The sequence below is a fragment of the Ranitomeya variabilis genome, chromosome 2 (genome assembly GCF_051348905.1).
Source record: "Ranitomeya variabilis isolate aRanVar5 chromosome 2, aRanVar5.hap1, whole genome shotgun sequence".
Classification (NCBI taxonomy): Eukaryota; Metazoa; Chordata; class Amphibia; order Anura; family Dendrobatidae; genus Ranitomeya; species Ranitomeya variabilis.
In genome coordinates, this window is record NC_135233.1 from 615,431,258 (window position 1) to 615,458,062 (window position 26,805).

The 26,805-nt window shown below is 46.0% G+C and overlaps 1 long non-coding RNA gene across 1 annotated transcript in view; it reads right to left on the reverse strand.

Annotated features, from left to right (window-relative positions):
* Positions 1 to 26,805, reverse strand: part of LOC143807347 (uncharacterized) — a 96,567-nt gene that overhangs the window by 22,699 nt on the left and 47,063 nt on the right. The window contains exon 3 of the long non-coding RNA XR_013221704.1: positions 103 to 165. This is a non-coding gene — a long non-coding RNA (uncharacterized LOC143807347). The remainder of the gene's footprint in view (positions 1 to 102; positions 166 to 26,805) is intronic.

The following is a 26,805-nucleotide window of genomic DNA, read 5'->3' on the forward strand; positions in this document are numbered from 1 at the left end:
TAGATGGTAATTTTCGTATCTTCACAAAAATCTCAATGGATGAATTAAGTGTTAAAGAGGGGAAACATTTAGTCTTCTTTTTTATATATTCCTGAAATTTACCTGGTGTTTCTTGCTGTTCCGCAATCAAATCCTCTAATGCTTATAGTGCTTCCATCTCCTCTTCTGTAGAAAAAATATAATTGCAAGACATTTTATCAGTATGATATTTCTTCAACAATAATTTCCTTGCAAAAAGAAACGTATCTTTAATAGCTGAAAAATGATCCAATTTAGCTGTTGGACAGAAACCCAAACCAAAAGATAATACAGAAATCTGGTCAGGTGTAAAATGTCTATCAGATAAATTTATTACCTTAAGGGCACCATCATTATATGATTCCTGTTCCCGATGATTAAAGCCTTTCCGTTTATTTGTCTTGAATCTTGTGTTATACCTGTTATGAGCCTCCATGGAATCACCTTCAGTTATACTCATAGAACTCACAGAACTGGCACTTGTTATTGAACTCACTGATTCCGATCTCCTCAATGACGGTCTCCCCTGCCACTTGTAAATTTTACCGGTCTTGAAGATCTCGTTGAAATTTAGATAATTTAAGTTTTTGAATCTCAGATTCCCATTTGGTAAACGATCCATTTAGATCTTCATCAAATTTAGATAATTGTTCATTACTGAGGTTTTTCTGTAACTTATCTTGTAACATTTTAATATTAATCTCAATGCATTCCAAATTCTTCCTATCAACTTCAACCAAGATTTCCATAAATGTACGAGAACATAAATTACAAGCATCCTCCCATCTCTTTAACAGTGTTTCATCCTCCAGTGGAAAAGAGGGAAATACCTGTATACGACGGCCACGATGAATCAAATTCCTTTGCAAATATTGTTCCAATGAATCCTTGTTCCACCAGGATTTATGTTATGATCTGGTGACCTTGGAGCCGCATGAGACTTTCTCAGGAGTAGGTGGAACCTGTACTGACCGCAAACCCTAAACTGTCACCGCAACTAGAAGTAGCCGTGGGGTGTACCTAACACATCCTAGACACCTCGACACAGCCGGAGGACTAAATACCCCTATAGATGGAAATGGGAATTCTATCTTGCCTCAGAGCAGGACCCCAAAAGATAGGCAGCCCCCCACAAATATTGACTGTGAGTATTAGAGGAAAGACACACGCAGGCAGAAATCAGGATTTAGCAAAAGAGGCCACGCTAGCTAGATAGGAAAGGATAGGACAGAATACTAAGCGGTCAGTATTAAAACCCTAAAAATATCCACAGCAGATAATACAAAAATTCCACCATCTAACTAAAGACATGGAATGTATATCTGCATCTCCTGAGAATTCAACTTGACTGAAATATCCAAACACAGTCTAAGCTGGACAAGAAAAAACATTGAATAGTACTGAATTGTAAAGCACACTGCATGTGTGCTGCAGAACCAAAACCAGACACTTATCTTAGCTGATTTGGCAGCAGGGCAGGAGGAACCAGACAGAGATGCAAAACCTCCACGAACAATGTACAACTGGCAAGGGCTAATGAATCCTGCACACCTAAATATCCCAGTCAGAGCTGCAATCAGCAGGGACACCTGCCCAGGATTGCAACCCAGGGACAACTGCATTACTACCAACAACCACCGGAGGGAACCCAAGAGCAGAATTCACAACAGTACCCCCCCCCCTTGAGGAGGGGTCACCGAACCCTCACCAGAGCCCCCAGGCCGATCAGGACGAGCCAGATGAAAGGCACGGACCAAATCAGCAGCATGGACATCAGAGGCAAAAACCCAAGAATTATCCTCCTGGCCATAACCCTTCCATTTGACAAGGTACTGAAGCCTCCGCCTCGAAAAGCGAGAATCCAAAATCTTCTCAACCACATACTCCAACTCCCCATCAACCAACACAGGGGCCGGAGGATCAACAGAGGGAACAACGGGCACCACATATTTCCGCAATAAAGATCTATGGAAGACATTATGGATAGCAAAAGAAGCCGGAAGGGCCAATTGAAAAGACACCGGATTAATAATCTCAGAAATCCTATAAGGACCAATAAAGCGAGGCTTAAACTTAGGGGAAGAAACCTTCATAGGAACATGATGGGAAGACAACCAGACCAGATCCCCAACCCGAAGCCAGGAACCAACACACCGACGACAGTTAGCAAAACGTTGAGCCTCCTCCTGAGACAATACCAAATTGTCCACCACATGAGCCCAAATCTGCTGCAACCTGTCAACCACAGAATCCACACCAGGACAGTCAGAAGGCTCAACCTGCCCCGAAGAAAAACGAGGATGAAAACCAAAATTACAAAAGAAGGGCGAAACCAAAGTAGCCGAACTAGCCCGATTATTAAGGGCAAACTCGGCCAATGGCAAGAAAGCCACCCAATCATCCTGATCAGTAGACACAAAGCATCTCAGATAAGTTTCTAAAGTCTGATTAGTTCACTCGGTCTGGCTATTTGTCTGAGGATGAAATGCAGAAGAAAAAGAAAAATCAATGCCCAGCTTAGCACAAAAGGCCCGCCAAAACCGAGAAACAAACTGGGAACCTCTGTCGGACAAAATATTCTCCGGAATACCATGCAAACGAACCACATGCTGAAAAAACAACGGAACCAAATCAGAAGAGGAAGGCAATTTAGGCAAAGGCACCAAATGGACCATCTTAGAGAACCAGTCACAAACAACCCAGATGACAGACATCTTCTGGGAAACCGGAAGATCAGAAATAAAATCCATAGAAATATGCGTCCAGGGCCTCTCAGGGACCGGCAAAGGCAAAAGCAACCCACTAGCACGGGAACAACAAGGCTTGGCCCGCGCACAAGTCCCACAGGACTGCACAAAAGAACGCACATCACGTGACAAAGAAGGCCACCAAAAGGACCTACCAACCAAATCTCTGGTACCAAAAATACCAGGATGGCCAGCCAACACAGAACAATGAACCTCAGAAATCACTCTACTAGTCCATCTATCAGGAACAAACAGTTTCCCCACTGGACAGCGGTCAGGTTTGTCAGCCTGAAATTCCTGAAGAACCCGTCGTAAATCAGGGGAGATGGCAGAAAGGACCACCCCTTCTTTCAGAATGCCGACCGGTTCAAGGACCTCACGAGAATCAGGCAAAAAACTCCTAGAGAGGGCATCAGCCTTAATATTCTTAGAACCCGGAAGATACGAGACCACGAAATCAAAACGGGAAAAAAACAAGGACCATCGAGCCTGTCAAGGATTCAGCCGCCTGGCAGACTCGAGGTAAATCAGATTTTTATGATCGGTCAAGACCACAATACGGTGCTTAGCTCCCTCGAGCCAATGTCGCCACTCCTCAAACGCCCACTTCATAGCCAACAACTCCCAATTGCCGACATCATAATTGCGTTCAGCGGGCGAAAACTTACGGGAAAAGAAGGCACACGGTTTCATCAAGGAACCAACAGGATCCCTCTGAGACAAAACGGCCCCTGCCCCAATCTCAGAAGCATCAACCTGAAACGGAAGAGAAACATCCGGTTGACGCAACACCGGGGCATAAGTAAATCGGCGTTTAAGCTCCTGAAAGGCAGAGACAGCCGCAGAGGACCAATTTGTGACATCAGCGCCTTTCTTCGTCAAATCGGTCAGGGGTTTAACCACACTGGAGAAGTTAGCAATGAAACGGCGATAAAAATTAGCAAAGCCCAAAAATTTCTGAAGGCTCTTCACAGATGTGGGTTGAATCCAATCATGAATGGCCTGAACCTTAACCGGATCCATCTCTATAGATGAGGGAGAAAAAATGAAGCCCAAAAAAGAAACCTTCTGCACTCCAAAGAGACACTTAGACCCCTTCACAAACAAAGCATTATCACGAAGGATCTGAAATACCATCCTGACCTGTTTCACATGAGACTCCCAATCATCGGAAAAAATTAAAATGTCATCCAAATATACAATCATGAATTTATCAAGATAAGTCCGGAAGATATCGTGCATGAAGGACTGAAAAACAGATGGAGCATTAGAGAGCCCGAATGGCATCACAAGGTATTCAAAATGGCCTTCGGGCGTATTAAACGCAGTTTTCCATTCATCACCCTGCTTAATACGAACAAGATTATATGCCCCCCGAAGGTCAATCTTCGTAAACCAACTAGCCCCCTTAATCCTAGCAAACAAATCGGAAAGCAGAAGTAAAGGGTATTGAAACTTGACCGTGATCTTATTCAAGAGGCGATAATCAATACAGGGTCTCAAGGAGCCATCCTTAGCAACAACAAAAAATCCCGCTCCCAACGGTGAAGAAGATGGCCGAATATGTCCTTTCTCCAAAGACTCCTTAACATAACTCCGCATGGCGGTATGTTCAGGCACAGACAGGTTGAAAAGTCGGCCCTTAGGAAACTTACAGCCTGGAATCAAGTCAATCGCACAATCACAGTCCCTTTGCGGTGGAAGGGAACTGGACTTGGGCTCATCGAATACATCCTGAAAATCAGACAAAAACTCTGGAATTTCAGAAGTGGAAGAAGAGGAGATTGACATCAAAGGAACGTCATTATGAACCCCCTGACATCTCCAACTAGTCACAGACATAGACTTCCAATCCAACACAGGATTATGTGCCTGCAACCACGGAAAACCCAGCACGATAGCATAATGTAAATTATACAACACCAGAAATCGACGATCTTCCTGATGGGCTGGCGCCATGCACATGGTCACCTGTGTCCAGAACTGGCGCTTATTTTTAGCCAAAGGTGTAGCATCAATGCCCCTTAAAGGAATAGGGTTCTGCAAAGACTGCAAGGGAAAACCACAACGCCTGGCAAACTCAAAGTCCATTAAGTTCAAGGCGGCACCTGAATCCACAAACGCCATGACAGAAAATGATGACAATGAGCAGATCAAGGACACAGATAATAAAAATTTAGGTTGTACAGTACTGATGGTAACTGAACTAGCGATCCTCTTTGTACGCTTAGGGCAGACTGAAATGACATGAGAAGCATCGCCACAATAAAAACACAACCTATTCTGACGTCTGAATCCCTGTTGTTCCGTTCTAGACAGAATCCTATCACACTGCATTGACTCAGGCATCTGCTCTGAGGAAAACGCCACAGCGCGCACAGTTCTGCGCTCCCGCAAACGCCGATCAATCTGAATGGCCAGAGACATAGAATCACTCAGACCGAAAGGCGTGGGAAACCCCACCATAACATCTTTAACGGATTCAGAAAGACCCTTTCTGAAAATTGCCGCCAAAGCATCATCATTCCATTTAGTCAACACAGACAATTTTCTAAATTTCTGACAATACAATTCTGCCGCTTCTTGACCCTGAGACAGGACCAACAAGGTCTTCTCCGCTTGATCCACAGAATTTGGTTCATCATATAATAATCCTAAAGCCTGAAAAAAGGCGTCTACATTAAGCAAGGCCGGATTCCCAGATTCCAGGGAAAATGCCCAATCCTGAGGATCACCACGCAGCAGGGAGATGACAATTTTAACCTGCTGAATGGAATCACCAGAGGATCGAGGTCTCAGAGCAAAAAACAGTTTACAGTTGTTTTTAAAACTCAAAAATTTGGACCGGTCCCCAAAAAACAAATCAGGAGTAGGAATCTTAGGCTCTAAAACTGGAGTCTGAACAATATAATCAGAAATACCCTGTACCCTAGCAGCAAGCTGGTCTACACGAGAAGCTAATCCCTGAACATCCATGCTAGCACAAGACTCCTCAGCCACCCAGAGAAAAAGAGGGAAGAAAAGACAAAGCAGGCTAGAGAAAAAAAAATGGCTCTTTCTTCCCTTCTTCTGAGATGCATTTAACTCATTGTTGGCCAGTTGTACTGTTATGATCCGGTGACCTTGGAGCCGCATGAGACTTTCTCAGGAGTAGGTGGAACCTGTACTGACCGCAAACCCTAAACTGTCACCGCAACTAGAAGTAGCCGTGGGGTGTACCTAACACATCCTAGACACCTCGACACAGCCGGAGGACTAAATACCCCTATAGATGGAAATGGGAATTCTATCTTGCCTCAGAGCAGGACCCCAAAGGATAGGCAGCCCCTCACAAATATTGACTGTGAGTATTAGAGGAAAGACACACGCAGGCAGAAATCAGGATTTAGCAAAAGAGGCCACGCTAGAAAGATAGGAAAGGATAGGACAGAATACTAAGCAGTCAGTATTAAAACCCTAAAAATATCCACAGCAGATAATAAAATTCCACCATCTAACTAAAGACATGGAATGTATATCTGCATCTCCTGAGAATTCAACTTGACTGAAATATCCAAACACAGTCTAAGCTGGACAAGAAAAAACATTGAATAGTACTGAATTGTGTTATGACCTGGTGGTTACGGAGTGGTACTGAGATGACCTGGTGGGTAAAACCAATCATGGACAAACTCAGAGGAGGTGGCAGCTCTACAGACAGTAATCACCTATATGACCTAGTGATAACGGAGCAGCACTGAAATGACCTAGTGGGTAAAACAAATAATGTACTAGCTCTGAGGAGGTGGTAACTTTACTGACCGCAATCCCTACTCCTAACACCAACACTAGAAATAGCCGTGGAGCGTTCCTATCTCTGCCTAGACGCCTCTTCACAGCCTAAGAACTAGCTACCCCTGAAGATGGAAATGGAAAACTATCTCGCCTCAGAGAAACCCCCAAAGGAAAGATAGCCCCCCACAAATATTGACGGTGAGTGAAGAGGGAAATGACAAACTCAGAAATGAAACTAGATTTTAGCAAAGGAGGCCACTACTATCTAAATAGACAGAGAAAGAAAAGGCTACTGTGCGGTCAGTATAAAAACTAAATGTCCACGCAGAGTTTACAAAAATAACCTCCACACCGACTCACGGTGTGGAGGGGCAAATCTGCAACCCCAGAGCTTCCAACTAGCCGGAATATTTCATGATGACAAGCTGGACAAAAGAGACATAACTTAAACTGAACAAAAGGTCATAGGCAGGGAAACACCCAAAAACTAGCAGAACTTATCTTAAGCTGAAATGGACTGGCCAACAGAGAACTTCCAGGAAAGGACTGAATCCACAGGAAGAAACATTGACAGCTGGCATCCACTACAGCCCAAAGCCCAGTTAAATAACTAGGCCAAGGAACCGATTAGTGAAAGCAGCTGCTAAGTTCCACTTGAAACCACCAGAGGGAGCCCAAGAGCAGAACTCCCAAAAATACCATTTGCAACCACAGGATGGAGCCCAAGAACGGAACTCACAACAGTATCCCCCCTTGAGGAGGGGTCACCGAACCCTCACCAGAGCCCCCAGGCCGATCGGGACGAGCCAAATGAAAAGAACGTACCAAATCGGCAGCATGAACATCGGAGGCAAAAACCCAAGAGTTATCCTCCTGGCCATAACCCTTCCACTTGACCAGATACTGAAGTTTCCGCCTTGAAAGACGAGAATCCAAAATCTTCTCCACCACATACTCCAGCTCCCCCCCAACCAACACCGGAGCAGGAGGGTCAACGGAGGGAACCACGGGCACCACATATCTCCGCAACAAAGATCTATGGAACACATTATGAATGGAAAACGAAGCTGGAAGGGCCAAACGAAAAGACACCGGATTGATAATTTCCGAAATCCTATAAGGACCAATAACACGAGGTTTGAACTTAGGGGAAGAGACCTTCATAGGAACATGACGAGAAGACAACCAGACCAAATCCCCAACCCGAAGCCGGGGACCAACGCACCGACGGCGGTTAGCAAAACGTTGAGCCTTTTCCTGAGACAATGTCAAATTGTCCACCACGAGTCCAAATCCGCTGCAACCTGTCCACCACAGAATCTACCCCAGGACAGTCTGAAGGCTCAACCTGCCCTGCAGAAAAGCGAGGATGAAAACCAAAATTACAAAAAAAAGGCGAAACCAAGGTAGCAGAACTAGCCCGATTATTAAGGGCAAACTCGGCCAACGGCAAGAAGGTAACCCAATCATCCTGATCAGCCGACACAAAGCATCTCAAATAGGTTTCCAAGGTCCAATTGGTTCGCTCCGTCTGTCCATTTGTCTGAGGGTGAAACGCCGAAGAAAAAGACAAATTAATGCCCATTCTACCACAAAAGGACCGCCAAAACCTAGAAACAAACTGGGTACCTCTGTCAGACACAATATTCTCCGGAATACCATGCAAACGAACCACATGCTGGAAAAACAAAGGAACCAAATCAGAGGAGGAAGGCAACTTAGGCAAAGGTACCAAATGGACCATTTTAGAAAACCGGTCACAAACCACCCAGATGACAGACATCTTCTGAGAAACAGGAAGATCAGAAATAAAATCCATGGAAATATGCATCCAGGGCCTCTCAGGGATAGGCAAAGGCAAAAGCAACCCACTAGCACGAGAACAGCAGGGCTTAGCCCGGGCACAGATCCCACAGGACTGCACAAAGGAACGTACATCCCGTGACAAAGAAGGCCACCAAAAGGACCTGGCAACCAAATCTCTGGTACCAAAGATCCCAGGATGACCAGCCAACACTGAACAATGAATCTCAGAAATCACCTTACTAGTCCATCTATCAGGAACAAACAATTTCCCCACAGGACAGCGGTCGGGTCTATCAGCCTGAAACTACCGAAGCACCCGCCGTAAATCAGGGGAGATAGCAGAAAGAATCACCCCCTCCTTGAGAATACCAGCCGGCTCACGGACTCCAGGAGAATCAGGCAAAAAACTCCTAGACAGGGCATCAGCCTTCACATTCTTAGATCCCGGAAGATACGAGACCACAAAATCAAAACGGGAGAAAAACAGAGACAACCGAGCCTGTCTAGGATTCAACCGCTTGACTGATTCAAGGTAAATCAGATTCTTATGATCGGTCAAGACCACAACACGATGCTTGGCTCCCTCAAGCCAATGTCGCCACTCCTCGAATGCCCACTTCATAGCCAACAACTCCCGATTGCCGACATCATAATTACGCTCAGCAGGCGAAAACTTTCTGGAGAAGAAAGCACACGGTTTCAACACAGAGCCATCAGAACTTCTCTGAGACAGAACAGCTCCTGCCCCAATCTCAGAAGCGTCAACCTCAACCTGAAAAGGGAGAGAGACATCTGGCTGACGCAACACAGGGGCAGAAGTAAAATGACGCTTAAGCTCCTGAAAGGCCTCCACAGCCGCAGAGGACCAATTCACCACATCTGCACCTTTCTTGGTCAAATCGGTCAGAGGTTTAACCACAGTAGAAAAATTAGCAATGAAGCGGCGATAAAAATTAGCAAAGCCCAAAAACTTCTGAAGGCTCTTCACAGATGTGGGCTGCGTCCAATCATATATAGCCTGGACCTTAACAGGGTCCATTTCAGTAGCCGAGGGAGAAAAAATGAACCCCAGAAAATAAACCTTCTGAACTCCAAAAAGGCACTTAGACCCCTTCACAAACAGTGTATTAGCACGAAGAATCTGAAATACCATCCTGACCTGCTTCACATGAGACTCCCAATCATCGGAAAAAAACAAAATATCGTCCAAATATACAATCATAAATTTATCCAGATACTCCCGAAAAATATCATGCATAAAGGACTGAAACACAGATGGAGCATTAGAGAGCCCGAAAGGCATCACAAGATATTCAAAATGGCCTTCGGGCGTATTAAATGCTGTTTTCCATTCATCACCCTGTTTGATGCGGACCAGATTATACGCCCCTCGAAGGTCAATCTTGGTAAACCAGCTAGCCCCTTTAATCCGAGCAAACAAATCAGAGAGCAAAGGCAAAGGGTACTGGAATTTGACCGTGATCTTATTGAGAAGGCGATAATCTATACAGGGACTCAAGGAGCCATCCTTCTTGGCAACAAAAAAGAATCCCGCTCCCAACGGTGACGAAGATGGGCGAATATGCCCCTTCTCCAAGGACTCCTTTACATAAGTCCGCATAGCGGCATGCTCTGGCACAGACAGATTGAAAAGTCGACCCTTAGGGAACTTACAGCCAGGAATCAAATTAATAGCGCAATCACAGTCCCTATGAGGAGGCAGAGGGCTGGATTTAGGCTCCTCAAATATATCCTGGAAATCCGACAAAAACTCAGGAACTTCAGAAGAAGGGGACGAGGAAATTGACATCAGAGGAATGTCACTATGTATCCCCTGACAACCCCAACTAGTCACAGACATAGATTTCCAATCCAGTACTGGATTATGTACCTGTAACCATGGAAACCCCAGCACAACCACATCATGCAAATTATGCAACACCAAAAAACGAATATTTTCCTGATGTGCTGGAGCCATGTTCATGGCTAACTATGTCCAGTACTGAGGTTTATTCTTGGCCAATGGCGTAGCATCAATCCCCCTCAAGGGAATAGGACTCTGCAAAGGCTCCAAGGAAAAACCACAGCGCTTGGCAAATTCTAGGTCCATTAAGTTCAGTGCAGCGCCAGAATCCACAAATGCCATTACAGAAAAGGACGACAATGAGCAAATCAGGGTAATAGACAAGAGAAATTTAGGCTGTACAGTACTGATGGTAACCGAACTAGCAACCCTCATAGTTCGCTTCGGGCAATCAGAGATAGCATGAGAAGCGTCACCACAGTAAAAACACAGCCCATTCTGACGTCGGAACTCCTGCCGTTCTGCTCTTGTCAAAACTCTATCACATTGCATAGGCTCAGAACTCTGTCCAGAGGACACCGCCATATGGTGCACAACCTTACGTTCACGTAGGCGCCGATCAATCTGAATGGCCAAAGACATTGATTCGTTCAAACCAGCAGGCGTGGGAAACCCCACCATAACATCTTTAAGAGCTTCAGAAAGACCCTTTCTGAAAATAGCCGCCAGGGCATCCTCATTCCATTTTGTAAGCACAGACCACTTTCTAAATTTCTGACAATATATCTCTGCCGCTTCCTGACCCTGACACAGAGCCAGCAAATTTTTTTCTGCCTGACCCACAGAATTGGGTTCGTCATAAAGCAATCCAAGTGCTTGAAAAAATGAATCTACATTGAGCAATGCAGGATTCCCTGGCTCAAGGGAGAATGCCCAATCCTGCGGGTCACCACGCAGCAGAGAAATATCAATCTTCACCTGCTGAATGGGGTCACCAGAGGAACGGGGTCTCAGAGCAAAAAACAATCTGCAATTATTTTTAAAATTCAAAAACCTAGATCTATCCCCAGAAAACAAATCAGGGATAGGAATTCTAGGCTCAGAAACAGGAGTTTGAACAACATAATCTTGGATACTCTGTACCCTTGCAGCGAGATGATCAACACGCGCAGACAGACCCTGAACCTCCATATCAGTACCAAGCTCCTGCACCATCCAAAAATCAAGGGGGAAAAAAAAGACGAAACAAGCAACAAGAAAAAAAAAACTATGACACAGAACTTTCTCTTCCCTCTTTTGAGATGCATTTAACACTTTGTGGGCCAGCTGTACTGTTATGACCTGGTGGTTACGGAGTGGTACTGAGATGACCTGGTGGGTAAAACCAATCATGGACAAACTCAAAGGAGGTAGCAGCTCTACAGACAGTAATCACCTATATGACCTAGTGATTACGGAGCAGCACTGAAATGACCTAGTGGGTAAAACAAATAATGTACTAGCTCTGAGGAGGTGGTAACTTTACTGACCGCAATCCCTACTCCTAACACCAACACTAGAAATAGCCGTGGAGCGTTCCTATCTCTGCCTAGACGCCTCTTCACAGCCTAAGAACTAGCTACCCCTGAAGATGGAAACGGAAAACTATCTCGCCTCAGAGAAACCCCCAAAGGAAAGATAGCCCCCCACAAATATTGACGGTGAGTGAAGAGGGAAATGACAAACTCAGAAATGAAACTAGATTTTAGCGAAGGAGGCCACTACTATCTAAATAGACAGAGAAAGAAAAGGCTACTGTTATGGTTCTCAATGGCAAGAGAACATAGCCCAGCAAACATAAGTACTAGCTCTTGGAAGGATGGAAACTAAACTGACCATGAACTAAACCTGCCGCACAACTAACAGTAGCCGGGTAGCGTTGCCTACGTTTTTTATCCCTAGACGCCCAGCGCCGGCCGGAGGACTAACTAATCCTGGCAGAGGAAAATATAGTCCTGGCTCACCTCTAGAGAAATTTCCCCGATAGGCAGACAGAGGCCCCCACATATATTGGCGGTGATTTTAGATGAAATGACAAACGTAGTATGAAAATAGGTTTAGCAAAATTGAGGTCCGCTTACTAGATAGCAGGAAGACAGAAAGGGCACTTTCATGGTCAGCTGAAAACCCTATCAAAATACCATCCTGAAATTACTTTAAGACTCTAGTATTAACTCATAACATCAGAGTGGCAATTTCAGATCACAAGAGCTTTCCAGACACAGAAACGAAACTACAGCTGTGAACTGGAACAAAATACAAAAACAAACGAGGACTAAAGTCCAACTTAGCTGGGAGTTGTCTAGCAGCAGGAACATGCACAGAAAGGCTTCTGATTACAATGTTGACCGGCATGGAAGTGACAGAGGAGCAAGGTTAAATAGCGACTCCCACATCCTGATGGAAACAGGTGAACAGAGGGGATGATGCACACCAGTTCAATTCCACCAGTGGCCACCGGGGGAGCCCAAAATCCAATTTCACAACAGTACCCCCCCCTCAAGGAGGGGGCACCGAACCCTCACCAGAACCACCAGGGCGATCAGGATGAGCCCTATGAAAGGCACGGACCAGATCGGAGGCATGAACATCAGAGGCAGTCACCCAAGAATTATCCTCCTGACCGTATCCCTTCCATTTGACCAGATACTGGAGTTTCCGTCTGGAAACACGGGAGTCCAAGATTTTTTCCACAACGTACTCCAACTCGCCCTCAACCAACACCGGAGCAGGAGGCTCAACGGAAGGCACAACCGGTACCTCATACCTGCGCAACAATGACCGATGAAAAACATTATGAATAGAAAAAGATGCAGGGAGGTCCAAACGGAAGGACACAGGGTTAAGAATCTCCAATATCTTGTACGGGCCGATGAACCGAGGCTTAAACTTAGGAGAAGAAACCCTCATAGGGACAAAACGAGAAGACAACCACACCAAGTCCCCAACACAAAGCCGAGGACCAACCCGACGCCGGCGGTTGGCAAAAAGCTGAGTCTTCTCCTGGGACAACTTCAAATTGTCCACTACCTGCCCCCAAATCTGATGCAACCTCTCCACCACAGCATCCACTCCAGGACAATCCGAAGATTCCACCTGACCAGAAGAAAATCGAGGATGAAACCCCGAATTACAGAAAAAAGGAGACACCAAGGTGGCAGAGCTGGCCCGATTATTGAGGGCAAACTCCGCTAAAGGCAAAAAAGCAACCCAATCATCCTGATCTGCAGACACAAAACACCTCAAATATGTCTCCAAGGTCTGATTCGTCCGCTCGGTCTGGCCATTAGTCTGAGGATGGAAAGCAGACGAGAAAGACAAATCTATGCCCATCCTAGCACAGAATGCTCGCCAAAATCTAGACACGAACTGGGTTCCTCTGTCAGAAACGATATTCTCCGGAATACCATGCAAACGGACCACATTTTGAAAAAACAGAGGAACCAACTCGGAAGAAGAAGGCAACTTAGGCAGGGGAACCAAATAGACCATCTTAGAGAAACGGTCACACACCACCCAGATGACAGACATCTTCTGAGAAACAGGAAGATCCGAAATAAAATCCATCGAGATGTGCGTCCAGGGCCTCTTCGGGATAGGCAAGGGCAACAACAATCCACTAGCCCGAGAACAACAAGGCTTGGCCCGAGCACAAACGTCACAAGACTGCACAAAGCCTCGCACATCTCGAGACAGGGAAGGCCACCAGAAGGACCTTGCCACCAAATCCCTGGTACCAAAGATTCCAGGATGACCTGTCAACGCAGAAGAATGAACCTCAGAAATGACTTTACTGGTCCAATCATCAGGAACAAACAGTCTACCTGGTGGGCAACGATCAGGTCTATCCGCCTGAAACTCCTGCAAGGCCCGCCGCAGGTCTGGAGAAACGGCAGACAATATCACTCCATCCTTAAGGATACCTGTAGGTTCAGAGTTACCAGGGGAGTCAGGCTCAAAACTCCTAGAAAGGGCATCCGCCTTAACATTCTTAGAACCCGGCAGGTAGGACACCACAAAATTAAACCGAGAGAAAAACAACGACCAGCGCGCCTGTCTAGGATTCAGGCGTCTGGCGGACTCAAGATAAATTAGATTTTTGTGGTCAGTCAATACCACCACCTGATGTCTAGCCCCCTCAAGCCAATGACGCCACTCCTCAAAAGCCCACTTCATGGCCAAAAGCTCCCGATTCCCAACATCATAATTCCGCTCGGCGGGCGAAAATTTACGCGAGAAAAAGGCACAAGGTCTCATCACGGAACAATCGGAACTTCTCTGCGACAAAACTGCCCCAGCTCCGATTTCAGAAGCGTCGACCTCAACCTGAAAAGGAAGAGCAACATCAGGCTGACGCAACACAGGGGCGGAAGAAAAGCGGCGCTTAAGCTCCCGAAAGGCCTCCACAGCAGCAGGGGACCAATCAGCAACATCAGCACCCTTCTTAGTCAAATCAGTCAATGGTTTAACAACATCAGAAAAACCAGCAATAAATCGACGATAAAAGTTAGCAAAGCCCAAAAATTTCTGAAGACTCTTAAGAGAAGAGGGTTGCGTCCAATCACAAATAGCCTGAACCTTGACAGGATCCATCTCGATGGAAGAGGGGGAAGAAATATATCCCAAAAAGGAAATATTTTGAACCCCAAAAACGCACTTAGAACCCTTCACACACAAGGAATTAGACCGCAAAACCTGAAAAACCCTCCTGACCTGCTGGACATGAGAGTCCCAGTCATCCGAAAAAATCAAAATATCATCCAGATACACAATCATAAATTTATCCAAATAATCACGGAAAATGTCATGCATAAAGGACTGAAAGACTGAAGGGGCATTTGAAAGACCAAAAGGCATCACCAAATACTCAAAGTGGCCCTCGGGCGTATTAAATGCGGTCTTCCACTCATCCCCCTGCTTAATTCGCACCAAATTATACGCCCCACGGAGATCTATCTTAGAGAACCACTTGGCCCCCTTTATGCGAGCAAACAAATCAGTCAGCAGTGGTAACGGATATTGATATTTAACCGTGATTTTATTCAAAAGCCGATAATCAATACACGGTCTCAAAGAGCCATCTTTCTTAGCCACAAAGAAAAAACCGGCTCCTAAGGGAGATGACGAAGGACGAATATGTCCCTTTTCCAAGGACTCCTTTATATATTCTCGCATAGCAGCATGTTCAGGCACAGACAGATTAAATAAATGACCCTTAGGGTATTTACTACCCGGAATCAAATCTATGGCACAATCGCACTCCCGGTGCGGAGGTAATGAACCAAGCTTAGGTTCTTCAAAAAACGTCACGAAATTCAGTCAAGAATTCAGGAATCTCAGAGGGAATAGATGATGAAATGGAAACCACAGGTACGTCCCCATGCGTCCCCTTACATCCCCAGCTTAACACAGACATAGCTTTCCAGTCAAGGACTGGGTTATGAGATTGCAGCCATGGCAATCCAAGCACCAACACATCATGTAGGTTATACAGCACAAGAAAGCGAATAATCTCCTGATGATCCGGATTAATCCGCATAGTTACTTGTGTCCAGTATTGTGGTTTATTACTAGCCAATGGGGTGGAGTCAATCCCCTTCAGGGGTATAGGAGTTTCAAGAGGCTCCAAATCATACCCACAGCGTTTGGCAAAGGACCAATCCATAAGACTCAAAGCGGCGCCAGAGTCGACATAGGCATCCGCGGTAATAGATGATAAAGAACAAATCAGGGTCACAGATAGAATAAACTTAGACTGTAAAGTGCCAATTGAAACAGACTTATCAAGCTTCTTAGTACGCTTAGAGCATGCTGATATAACATGAGTTGAATCACCGCAATAGAAGCACAACCCATTTTTTCGTCTTAAATTCTGCCGTTCACTTCTGGACAGAATTCTATCACATTGCATATTCTCTGGCGTCTTCTCAGTAGACACCGCCAAATGGTGCACAGGTTTGCGCTCCCGCAGACGCCTATCGATCTGGATAGCCATTGTCATGGACTCATTCAGACCCGCAGGCACAGGGAACCCCACCATAACATCCTTAATGGCATCAGAGAGACCCTCTCTGAAATTCGCCGCCAGGGCGCACTCATTCCACTGAGTAAGCACAGCCCATTTACGGAATTTCTGGCAGTATATTTCAGCTTCGTCTTGCCCCTGAGATAGGGACATCAAGGCCTTTTCCGCCTGAAGCTCTAACTGAGGTTCCTCATAAAGCAACCCCAAGGCCAGAAAAAACGCATCCACATTGAGCAACGCAGGATCCCCTGGAGCCAATGCAAAAGCCCAATCCTGAGGGTCGCCCCGGAGCAAGGAAATCACAATCCTGACCTGCTGAGCAGGATCTCCAGCAGAGCGAGATTTCAGGGACAAAAACAACTTGCAATTATTTTTAAAATTTTGAAAGCAAGATCTATTCCCCGAGAAAAATTCAGGCAAAGGAATTCTAGGTTCAGATATAGGAACATGAACAACAAAATCTTGTACATTTTGAACTTTCGTGGTGAGATTATTCAAACCTGCAGCTAAACTCTGAATATCCATTTTAAACAGGTGAACACAGAGCCATTCCAGGATTAGAAGGAGAGAGAGAGAGAGAAAGGCTGCAATATAGGCAGACTTGCAAGAGATTCAATTACAAGCACACTCAGAACTGAAGGGAAGGGGAAAAAAAAAAAAAAAAAAATCTTCAGCAGACTTCTCTTTTCTCTCCTTTCTCTGTCAATTAATTTAACCCTTACGGTCCGGTCAAACTGTTATGGTTCTCAATGGCAAGAGAACATAGCCCAGCAAACATAAGTACTAGCTCTTGGAAGGATGGAAACTAAACTGACCATGAACTAAACCTGCCGCACAACTAACAGTAGCCGGGTAGCGTTGCCTACGTTTTTTATCCCTAGACGCCCAGCGCCGGCCGGAGGACTAACTAATCCTGGCAGAGGAAAATATAGTCCTGGCTCACCTCTAGAGAAATTTCCCCGATAGGCAGACAGAGGCCCCCACATATATTGGCGGTGATTTTAGATGAAATGACAAACGTAGTATGAAAATAGGTTTAGCAAAATTGAGGTCCGCTTACTAGATAGCAGGAAGACAGAAAGGGCACTTTCATGGTCAGCTGAAAACCCTATCAAAATACCATCCTGAAATTACTTTAAGACTCTAGTATTAACTCATAACATCAGAGTGGCAATTTCAGATCACAAGAGCTTTCCAGACACAGAAACGAAACTACAGCTGTGAACTGGAACAAAATACAAAAACAAACGAGGACTAAAGTCCAACTTAGCTGGGAGTTGTCTAGCAGCAGGAACATGCACAGAAAGGCTTCTGATTACAATGTTGACCGGCATGGAAGTGACAGAGGAGCAAGGTTAAATAGCGACTCCCACATCCTGATGGAAACAGGTGAACAGAGGGGATGATGCACACCAGTTCAATTCCACCAGTGGCCACCGGGGGAGCCCAAAATCCAATTTCACAACAGGCTACTGTGCGGTCAGTATAAAAACTAAATGTCCACGCAGAGTTTACAAAAATAACCTCCACACCGACTCACGGTGTGGAGGGGCAAATCTGCAACCCCAGAGCTTCCAACTAGCCGGAATATTTCATGATGACAAGCTGGACAAAAGAGACATAACTTAAACTGAACAAAAGGTCATAGGCAGGGAAACACCCAAAAACTAGCAGAACTTATCTTAAGCTGAAATGGACTGGCCAACAGAGAACTTCCAGGAAAGGACTGAATCCACAGGAAGAAACATTGACAGCTGGCATCCACTACAGCCCAAAGCCCAGTTAAATAACCAGGCCAAGGAACCGATTAGTGAAAGCAGCTGCTAAGTTCCACTTGAAACCACCAGAGGGAGCCCAAGAGCAGAACTCCCAAAAATACCATTTGCAACCACAGGATGGAGCCCAAGAACGGAACTCACAACAGAATTGTAAAGCACACTGCATGTGTGCTGCAGAAACAAAACCAGACACTTATCTTAGCTGATTTGGCAGCAGGGCAGGAGGAACCAGACAGAGATGCAAAACCTCCAAGAACAATGGACAACTGGCAAGGGCTAATGAATCCTGCACACCTAAATATCCCAGTCAGAGCTGCAATCAGCAGGGACACCTGCCCAGGATTGCAACCCAGGGACAACTGCATTACTACCAACAACCACCGGAGGGAACCCAAGAGCAGAATTCACAACAGATTTAGTCCTTTTAAATAATAAATATTTTAATATTGTCTTGTCCTCCTGGCCATTAGTATTAATCTCATTAGTCCCACTGAGTCCTGCGTCTTTAAATATGGTGGATAGTTGTGATAACCAATTTGTATCACGATTTTTGTAATCCATATTACTGGTCTTTTCCAAACAAATACAAAGCAGACTCCTATACAGAAAAGAAATACCAGAAAAATAACCTTTATATTAGTCAATGAATATAACCAAAATATATCACCCAAAAAGATATTCACCAGGCCAATTTGAATAATCAATAATATTTTATTAAAATATAAAAATATATATATATCACCAAAACAATTACGGTAATAAAAAATGGAAACTTTATTGTGCGGATAAAAATATTTATTTATTTATTAAAAAACATATCATATTAAAATAATGGTACACAGAATATGGGGGTCAACCACAAAAACTATGTATGCACAAAGCAGGGCATACTAAAACTGATTGGCACTGAAATAAAAGGTAACTGTGACCTTAACCCCTTCCCGACCTGTGACGCCACGTAGGCGTCATGAAAGTCGGTGCCAATCCGACCTGTGACGCCTATGTGGCGTCATGGAGGGATCGCGTCCCTGCAGATCGGGTGAAAGGGTTAACTCCAATTTCACCCGATCTGCAGGGACAGGGGGAGTGGTACTTTAGCCCAGGGGGGGTGGCTTTGTCCCCACGTGGCTCCGATCACTCTGATTGGCTGTTGAAAGTGCAACAGCCAATCAGAGCAATTTGTAATATTTCACCTATGAAAAGTGGTGAAATATTACAATCCAGCCATGGCCGATGCTGCAATATCATCAGCCATGGCTGGAAAACCTAATCTGCCCACCGCCACCGATCTCCTCCCCAGTCCTCCGTTCTGTGGTCCGCTCCCCTCCGTTCTCCTGTCCGCTCCCCCGTCCTCCTGTCTGCTCCCCCGTGCTCCGATCCCACCCCCCCATGCTCCGATCCCCCCCCCCTGTGCTTCGATCCCCCCCTCATACTTACCGATCCTCTCGGTGTCCGTCCGTCTGTTCCATGGGCGCCGCCATCTTTTCGGCCAGCAGATTCGTTCCAGGTACATTTTGATTACTGTGATAACACAGTGATCAAAATAAAAAAAAATAGTAAATGAACCCCCCCTTTATCACCCCCATAGGTAGGGACAATAATAAAATAAAGAAAATATATTTACTTTTATTTTTCCACTAGGGTTAGGGTTAGGGCTAGGGCTAGGGTTAGAATTAGGTTTAGGGTAAGGCTACGTGCACACGTATTCTGGTCCTCTGCAGATTTTTCCGCAGTGCAAAACTGCTGCGGATTTATCGCGGATTTACCGCGGTTTTTCAGTGGATTTCACTGCGGTTTTACAACTGTGGTTTTCTATAGGAGCAGCTGTAAAACCGCTGCGGAATCCGCAGAAAGAAGTGACATGCTGTGGAATGTAAACTGCTGCCTTTCCGCGCAGTTTTTTCCACAGCATGTGCACAGCGTTTTTTGTTTCCCATAGGTTTACATTGAACTGTAAACTCATGGGAAACTGCTGTGGACGCGCAGCTGCAGAAACGCTGCGGATCCGCAGCATTTTCCACAGCGTGTGCACATACCCTTAGAGTTAGGCTATGTACACACGGTGCGGATTTGGCTGCGGATCCACAGCGGATTCGTAGCAGTTTTCCATCGGGTTTACAGTACCATGTAAACCTATGGAAAACCAAATCCGCTGTGCCCATGGTGCGGAAAATACCGCGCAGAAACGCTGCGTTGTATTTTCTGCAGCATGTCTATTCTTTGTGCGGATTCCGCAGCGTTTTACACCTGTTCCTCAATAGGAATCCGCAGATGAAATCCGCACAAAAAACACTGGAAATCCACGGTAAATCCGCAGGTAAAACGCAGTGCCTTTTCCCTGCGGATTTTTAAAAAATGGTGCGGAAAAATCTCACACGAATCCGCAACGTGGGCACATAGCCTTAGGGTTAGGGTTGGAATTAGAGTTAGGGTTGGAATTTGGGCTAGGGTTGGAAATAGGGTTAAGATTAGGCTTGTGGTTAGGGTTTTGGTTAGGGTTAGGGGTGTGTTGGGGTTAGGGTTGTGGTTAGGGTTGGGTTAGGGATGGGTTAGGGATGGGATTAGGGTTAGGGGTGTGTTGGGGTTAGGGTTGTGGTTAGGGTTGGGATTAGGGTTAGGGGTGTGTTGGGGTTATGGTTGTGGTTAGGGGTGGGTTGGGGTTGTGCTTAGGGTTATGGCTAGAGTTGGGATTAGGGTTAGCACATCAGGGGTCTCCAAACGCAACATGGCGCCACCATTGATTCCAGCCAATCTTGCGTTCAAAAAGTCAAATGGTGCTCCCTCGTTTCCGAGCCCCGACGTGCGCCCAAACAGTGGTTTACTCCCACATATGGGGTACCAGCATACTCAGGACAAACTGGGCAACAACTTTTGGGGTCCAATTTCTCCGCTTACCCTTGCGAAAATAAAAAATTGCTTGCTAAAACATCATTTTTGAGGAAAGAAAAATGATTTTTTATTTTCACGGCTCTGCGTTGTAAACTTCTGTGAAGCACTTGGGGGTTCAAAGTGCTCACCACATATCTAGATAAGTTCCTTGGGGGGGGTCTAGTTTCCAAAATGGGGTCGCTTGTGGGGGGTTTCTACTGTTTAGGCACATCAGGGGCTCTGCAAACGTAACATGATGCCCGCAGACCATTCCATCAAAGTCTGCATTACAAAATGTCACTACTTCCCTTCTGAGCCCCAACATGTGCCCAAACGGTCCCCCCCACATATGGGGTATCAGCGTACTCAGGACAAACTGGACAACAACTTTTGGGGTCCAATTTCTCCTGTTACTCTTGTGAAAAAAAAATTGCGGGCTAAAAAATAATTTTTGAGGAAAGAAAAATGATGTTTTATTTTCACGGCTCTGCGTTATAAACTTCTGTGAAGCACTTGGGGGTTTAAAGTGGTCACTGCACATCTAGATTAGTTCCACGGGAGGTCTAGTTTCCAAAATGGGGTCACATGTGGGGGAACTCCAATGTTTAGGCACACAGGGGCTCTCCAAATGCGACATGGTGTCCGCTATCGATTGGAGCTAATTTTTCTTTGAAAAAGTCAAATGGCGCTCCTTCCCTTCCGAGCCCTGCCGTGTGCCCAAACAGTGGTTTACCCCCACATGTGAGGTATCAGTGTACTCAGGAGAAATTGCCCAATAAATTTTAGGATCCATTTTATCCTGTTGCTCATGTGGAAATGAACAAATTGAGGCTAAAAGAATTTTTTTGTGAATAAAAAGTACTTTTTCATTTTTACGGATCAATTTGTGAAGCACCTGGGGGGTTCAAAGTGCTCACTATGCATCTAGATAAGTTCCTTGGGGGTCTAGTTTCCAAAATGGGGTCACTTGTGGGGGAGATCCAATGTTTAGGCACACAGGGGCTCTCCAAACGCGACATGGTGTCCGCTAAAGATTGGAGCCAATTTTTCATTGAAAAAGTCAAATGGCGCTCCTTCCCTTCCGAGCCCTGTCGTGCGCCCAAACAGTGGTTCCCCCCCACATATGGGGTATCGGCGTACTCAGCACAAATTGTACAATAACTTTTGGGGTTCAGTTTCTCTTTTTACCCTTGGGAAAATAAAAAAATTGTTGCTAAAAGTTCATTTTTGTGACTAAAAAGTTAAATGTTAATTTTTTCCTTCCATGTTGCTTCTGCTGCTGTGAAGCACCTGAAGGGTTAATAAACTTCTTGAATGTAGTTTTGAGCACCTTGAGGGGTGCAGTTTTTAGAATGTGTCACTTTTGGGTATTTTCATCTATATAGACCCCTCAAACTGACTTCAAATGTGAGGTGGTCCCTAAAAAAAAAATGGTTTTGTAAATTTCGTTGTAAAATGAGAAATCGCTGGTCAAATTTTAACCCTTATAACTTCCTAGCAAAAAACAAAGTTGTTTCCAAAATTGTGCTAATGTAAAGTAGACATGTGGGTAATGTTATTTATTAACTATTTTGTGTCACATAACTCTCTCGTTTAACAGAATAAAAATTCAAAATTTGAAAATTACGAAATGTTCTAAATTTTCGCCAAATTTCCATTTTTTTTCACAAATAAACTAAAAAATGATCGACCTAAATTTACCACTAACGTGAAGCACAATATGTCACGAAAAAACAATCTCAGAACCGCTAGGATCCGTTGAAGCGTTCCTGAGTTATTACCTCATAAAGGGACACTGGTCAGAATTGCAAAAAACGGCCAGGTCATTAAGGTCAAAATAGGCTGGGTCATGAAGGGGTTAATCAAAGTGCATAATGTGCATATACCTAATTAATACTAAGTGTATCAAGGAATTTTTTAGCAAAAAAATAATTTTATATATACATTAACCTCAATAAAAAGTGCAATGTGCTAATAAATATAAATAAAACCGAAATCAATTCATACAATCCAGTGACAAATCCAAATAACAAGGGGTTAGTGCAAACCAAAATATATAAAAAAAAGTGCATTAATACAGTATATGATGAATGAATATGAGGTAATGCAAACCACAAATATTTTATATCAGGATCAACACAATTTGTGCCATATAATAAGTACATAAAGTGTGTAAAGCAGATGCCACCAGCAAAATAAATAATGGCCACAATAGCAACCAGTATCAGGACGCCACTGCCCTGCACACACCACTCCAACGCACGTTTCGCTTGCCGCTTCGTCAGGGAGTGATGTGGGCAGGGTACCTCGGCAATATATAGCAGGAGACCAGCTGCAGACTATAACGAACGAACAATAGTCTGTGTTTCTTGACCAACCAAAGAAAAACACAAATTCAAAAGTCAACATAAAGATAATAGTCTATGCCTCCTGGCCTACTGAAAATAGACTTCTAGATAATAATGATTAAATGCTGTGTCATCACAAGGTGGTTAGCATGATCGAGCATTATATAGCCACCCAGGACTTGGTATGGGACTCTGCCCCACTGCGGATATCATACCAGTTCCTTCAAGCCCAGGAGCCTGGAAAGTGACACAACTTTCTTCTGGGGTCATCCAGAACCGAACCCATAATGAGGGAGTTCCCTAAAGTGAGGGTGGCAGGAGAACAGTTTCCCGTAAACCGGTCCAGTGGACTAGCAGTGCCGTCGCTATCAGGTGCTAGCGGTGCCAAGAGCCAGCATATGTGGCTGCCAACTGCCCTCTGACTACTGAACCCATGGACTGTGTGTTTGCTTGCCAGGTCTACACCGCGGACACTGTCACCCCAGCTGCTGAACCCCAACTGTGCCAAGTGCGTGTCAACAGACACTGGGCAGAGGCTCTCTTGGACTCAGGGAACCTAGTGACACTCATTCAGGTGTTACTGATCTCCGAGTTAGCACCCACTGGAGGAAAAATCAGAGTAATTTGTATACATGGCGAATTCCGGGAGTATCTGACGGCAGAAGTTACCTTTTCCACTCTGTGCGGGGAGGTTAAACATGTGGTGGCAGTAGTAAAGACCCTTCCTTACTGGACTGTTTTAGGAAGAGACTTGCCCCTGTTCTGGTCCCTGTGAGAGAGTAAAATTAACCCTTGCAGGGTAAAGTTTGCAGAACCCGAAGATCCTGAGTTGGGGATTCCTGCTGTAGGGGTCTCCCTCACAGGGAAAGGGGCTGGGATCATTAGCGGACGCTGTGTTCCTTTTGGAGAGCCATTGATGCGCCTACACAGTAGAAACCCCCCACAAATTACCCCATTTTGGAAACTAGACCCCTCAAGAAATTTATCTGGATGTTTCTCAAGCACCTTGAACCCCCAGGTGCTTCACGGAAGTTTATAGCATTGAGATGTGAAAATAAAAAAAATCTTATTTTTTGCCACAAATCATTGATCATTGTGGCCAGAGAGTTCTTTTTGTCATTTTACTATAGCCAAAATACAAGTGCAGCGCCCCAGAGTCCTGGTCGTTGCAGTAATGTCGCTCTTCCACCAGGGGGAGTGATATTACGTCTGATGGTACTAAAGGAGTTCACCTTGCCAGTTATCACAAGTCACACACTACACTTCACACTCCAGTCCACCAGGGGGAGCCTTGCTTCTATCTATTAGGGCACTCCTCACACACGGGTAAAACTGGTGGGTTGGATAGGAAGTCAGTCAGAAGCTGCCTGGGTTTGACCCAGAGAGGACCTGTCAGGCAGACAGGGGGAGAAGGAGGAACATCTGAGCTGCAGACAGAGGGTCCCTGTCAGGGGAGGGATCCTGGCAGAGGCCTAGCACGAGATAGAATGCTACGGAGCTGCGCCTGCCCCACGTGCGGCAGCATCCTAAGAAAGGATGCGAAGAGAAGTGTATTGTGGAGAGTGAGAAACTAAGTCACAGCACAAGGAGATAATACCGGGAGGAGTTCTGCCCCAAGATCGGCAGCCTCCTTCTGAGGTGCATAACCGGTGGCCAGAACACCGAGGGAGTAATTGACTCTACGCATTACTTCAGAGACCGGCAGGACAGTCAATTCCAAGTTGGCTGCCCGACCTAAATACCTAAGAAGACACGGCAAATTGTGGGGGTCGGGGCGTCTCTAGGGTCCCTACAAACAAGCCCCAGGCTATCCCAGTCATACGGGTTGTCCTATCCATACCATCTGGGGGACAGAGAGAGAGAGAGAACATCAGAAACATCTACGAAAGCTGTGAGGACTATCCCGTGGTGCTCAGCAGGGAGTTACTACAACACACAGGCGCTAGTAGGAAGGCTACTGATTTCCACCTGGTTAAGAGAACTCTGCATATGCCTTCGGACCAGCCAGACTCTGCCTGCCCTGTGAACGGTACTCTGGACTGTGGACACTGAAGTCTTCAGTAAAAGGTAAAGAGACTGCAACCTTTGTGTCCTCGTTATTCATTGCGCCTTACATCGTCCACCATCACCACCTACACATCTGGGAAGCCCTGAGGACATACTTCACCTGTGGGAAGGTATACCATCTAGCTGCCATTCCATCACCCCAGTGGACCCCTAAGCAGCGTCGGTCACCCTGACCGAATACCACAGGTGGTGTCACGAACACCAGACAAACTTTACACCTTTAATTGGACGCCCCTCAGAAGGGCCACGGACCAGGTCGGGCCACCGTGACATCCTCAGGACCGAGAGAGATAGACCCGGTGCCGAGTACCCCATTGCCCTTGCACGTGGGGGGGCGCTCCAAATCTTGGCGTCACGAACAGGATCTACTTAAGCCTGAAAATCAGGTCATGTGCGCCTAAGAACTGTGCCAGAATTGTGATTGGAACTGTGATTTGCTTAAAGTCTGTGTATTGCCATTTGCCGCAAAAATTCCCGCCAAAATCGCTGCCATTGCCGTGCCACGAGGAGCGCAGGAGAAGAAGGGCGTGCCATGGGAGGAGACTACCAAAGTGGCGCGAGAAGCGACGACCGCCCCTCCGACTACTGCTACGAGAAGACGACGTGCCCTGAAGCAAAGAAGGAGCTCCACCCCGAGAAAATGGAGGAGCATCGTGCATGTGCGGCCACCGACCTCGAGGCGGTGAGGGCGACCAGCGAGTACCTGAACGACGACGAAGTGATTCAGGGCTGTCTCAGCCGAACGGAGGCGGACCCGAACCTGCCGCAGCTGGAGGATCTGGACTCCTTGGATCCGCCGGTGGAGGAGCCGAGCCATCAGCTCCTGGAAGTAGAACTGACCACAGTGAAGAAATGGAAGTCGGAGCTGTGCAAGAAGGTCGCATTGGAAGAACCCTGGCCCGAGCCGCCGCCGACTCCAGTGTCCTCATCAGCGGAGCGGATCGACATCGATGGAACCACATTAGACGCAGGTACGGGAAACGCTCCTGCCCCACCGACCGATCCTGCTCCGGTGACCGCTCCCCGCCCCGACGGTGACCAACCATCTGCTGTCGAACTAGTCGTGACGGCTCTGGGCAAGATAGAGGGGATACTGCCCCCCATTACCGACATCTATGGGCGAACCGTTAGACGTGAGCTCTGAGGGAGTGATCTTCAAATGGGACGCTCCAAAGACTAGACCGGACAGGTCCAAACAAGAAGGTACCTATATTGCTGTACTCACCTGGGAGCAATACAAACAATGCTTAATTTCACATTGGAAAAACAGAAAAGAGACAGAACAAAATGACCCACCGAAAGTACAAAAGCCAAAGACCGAACGCGGTAATAAGAACTTGGTGAAACAAGGGACCGTATTAGCCTTTCACCCGAAAAGGGGTTGGGGCTTTATACAAGAGCCGGGACTACCGACTGAGGTCTTTGTTGCCAGCTATGACGTGGAGGTCCAATGCCGCGACGGTTATCGGAACCGAATCTTACTCAGAGGGGACCAGGTGAACTACACCCGCCATCGGAGTGAACAAGGTTG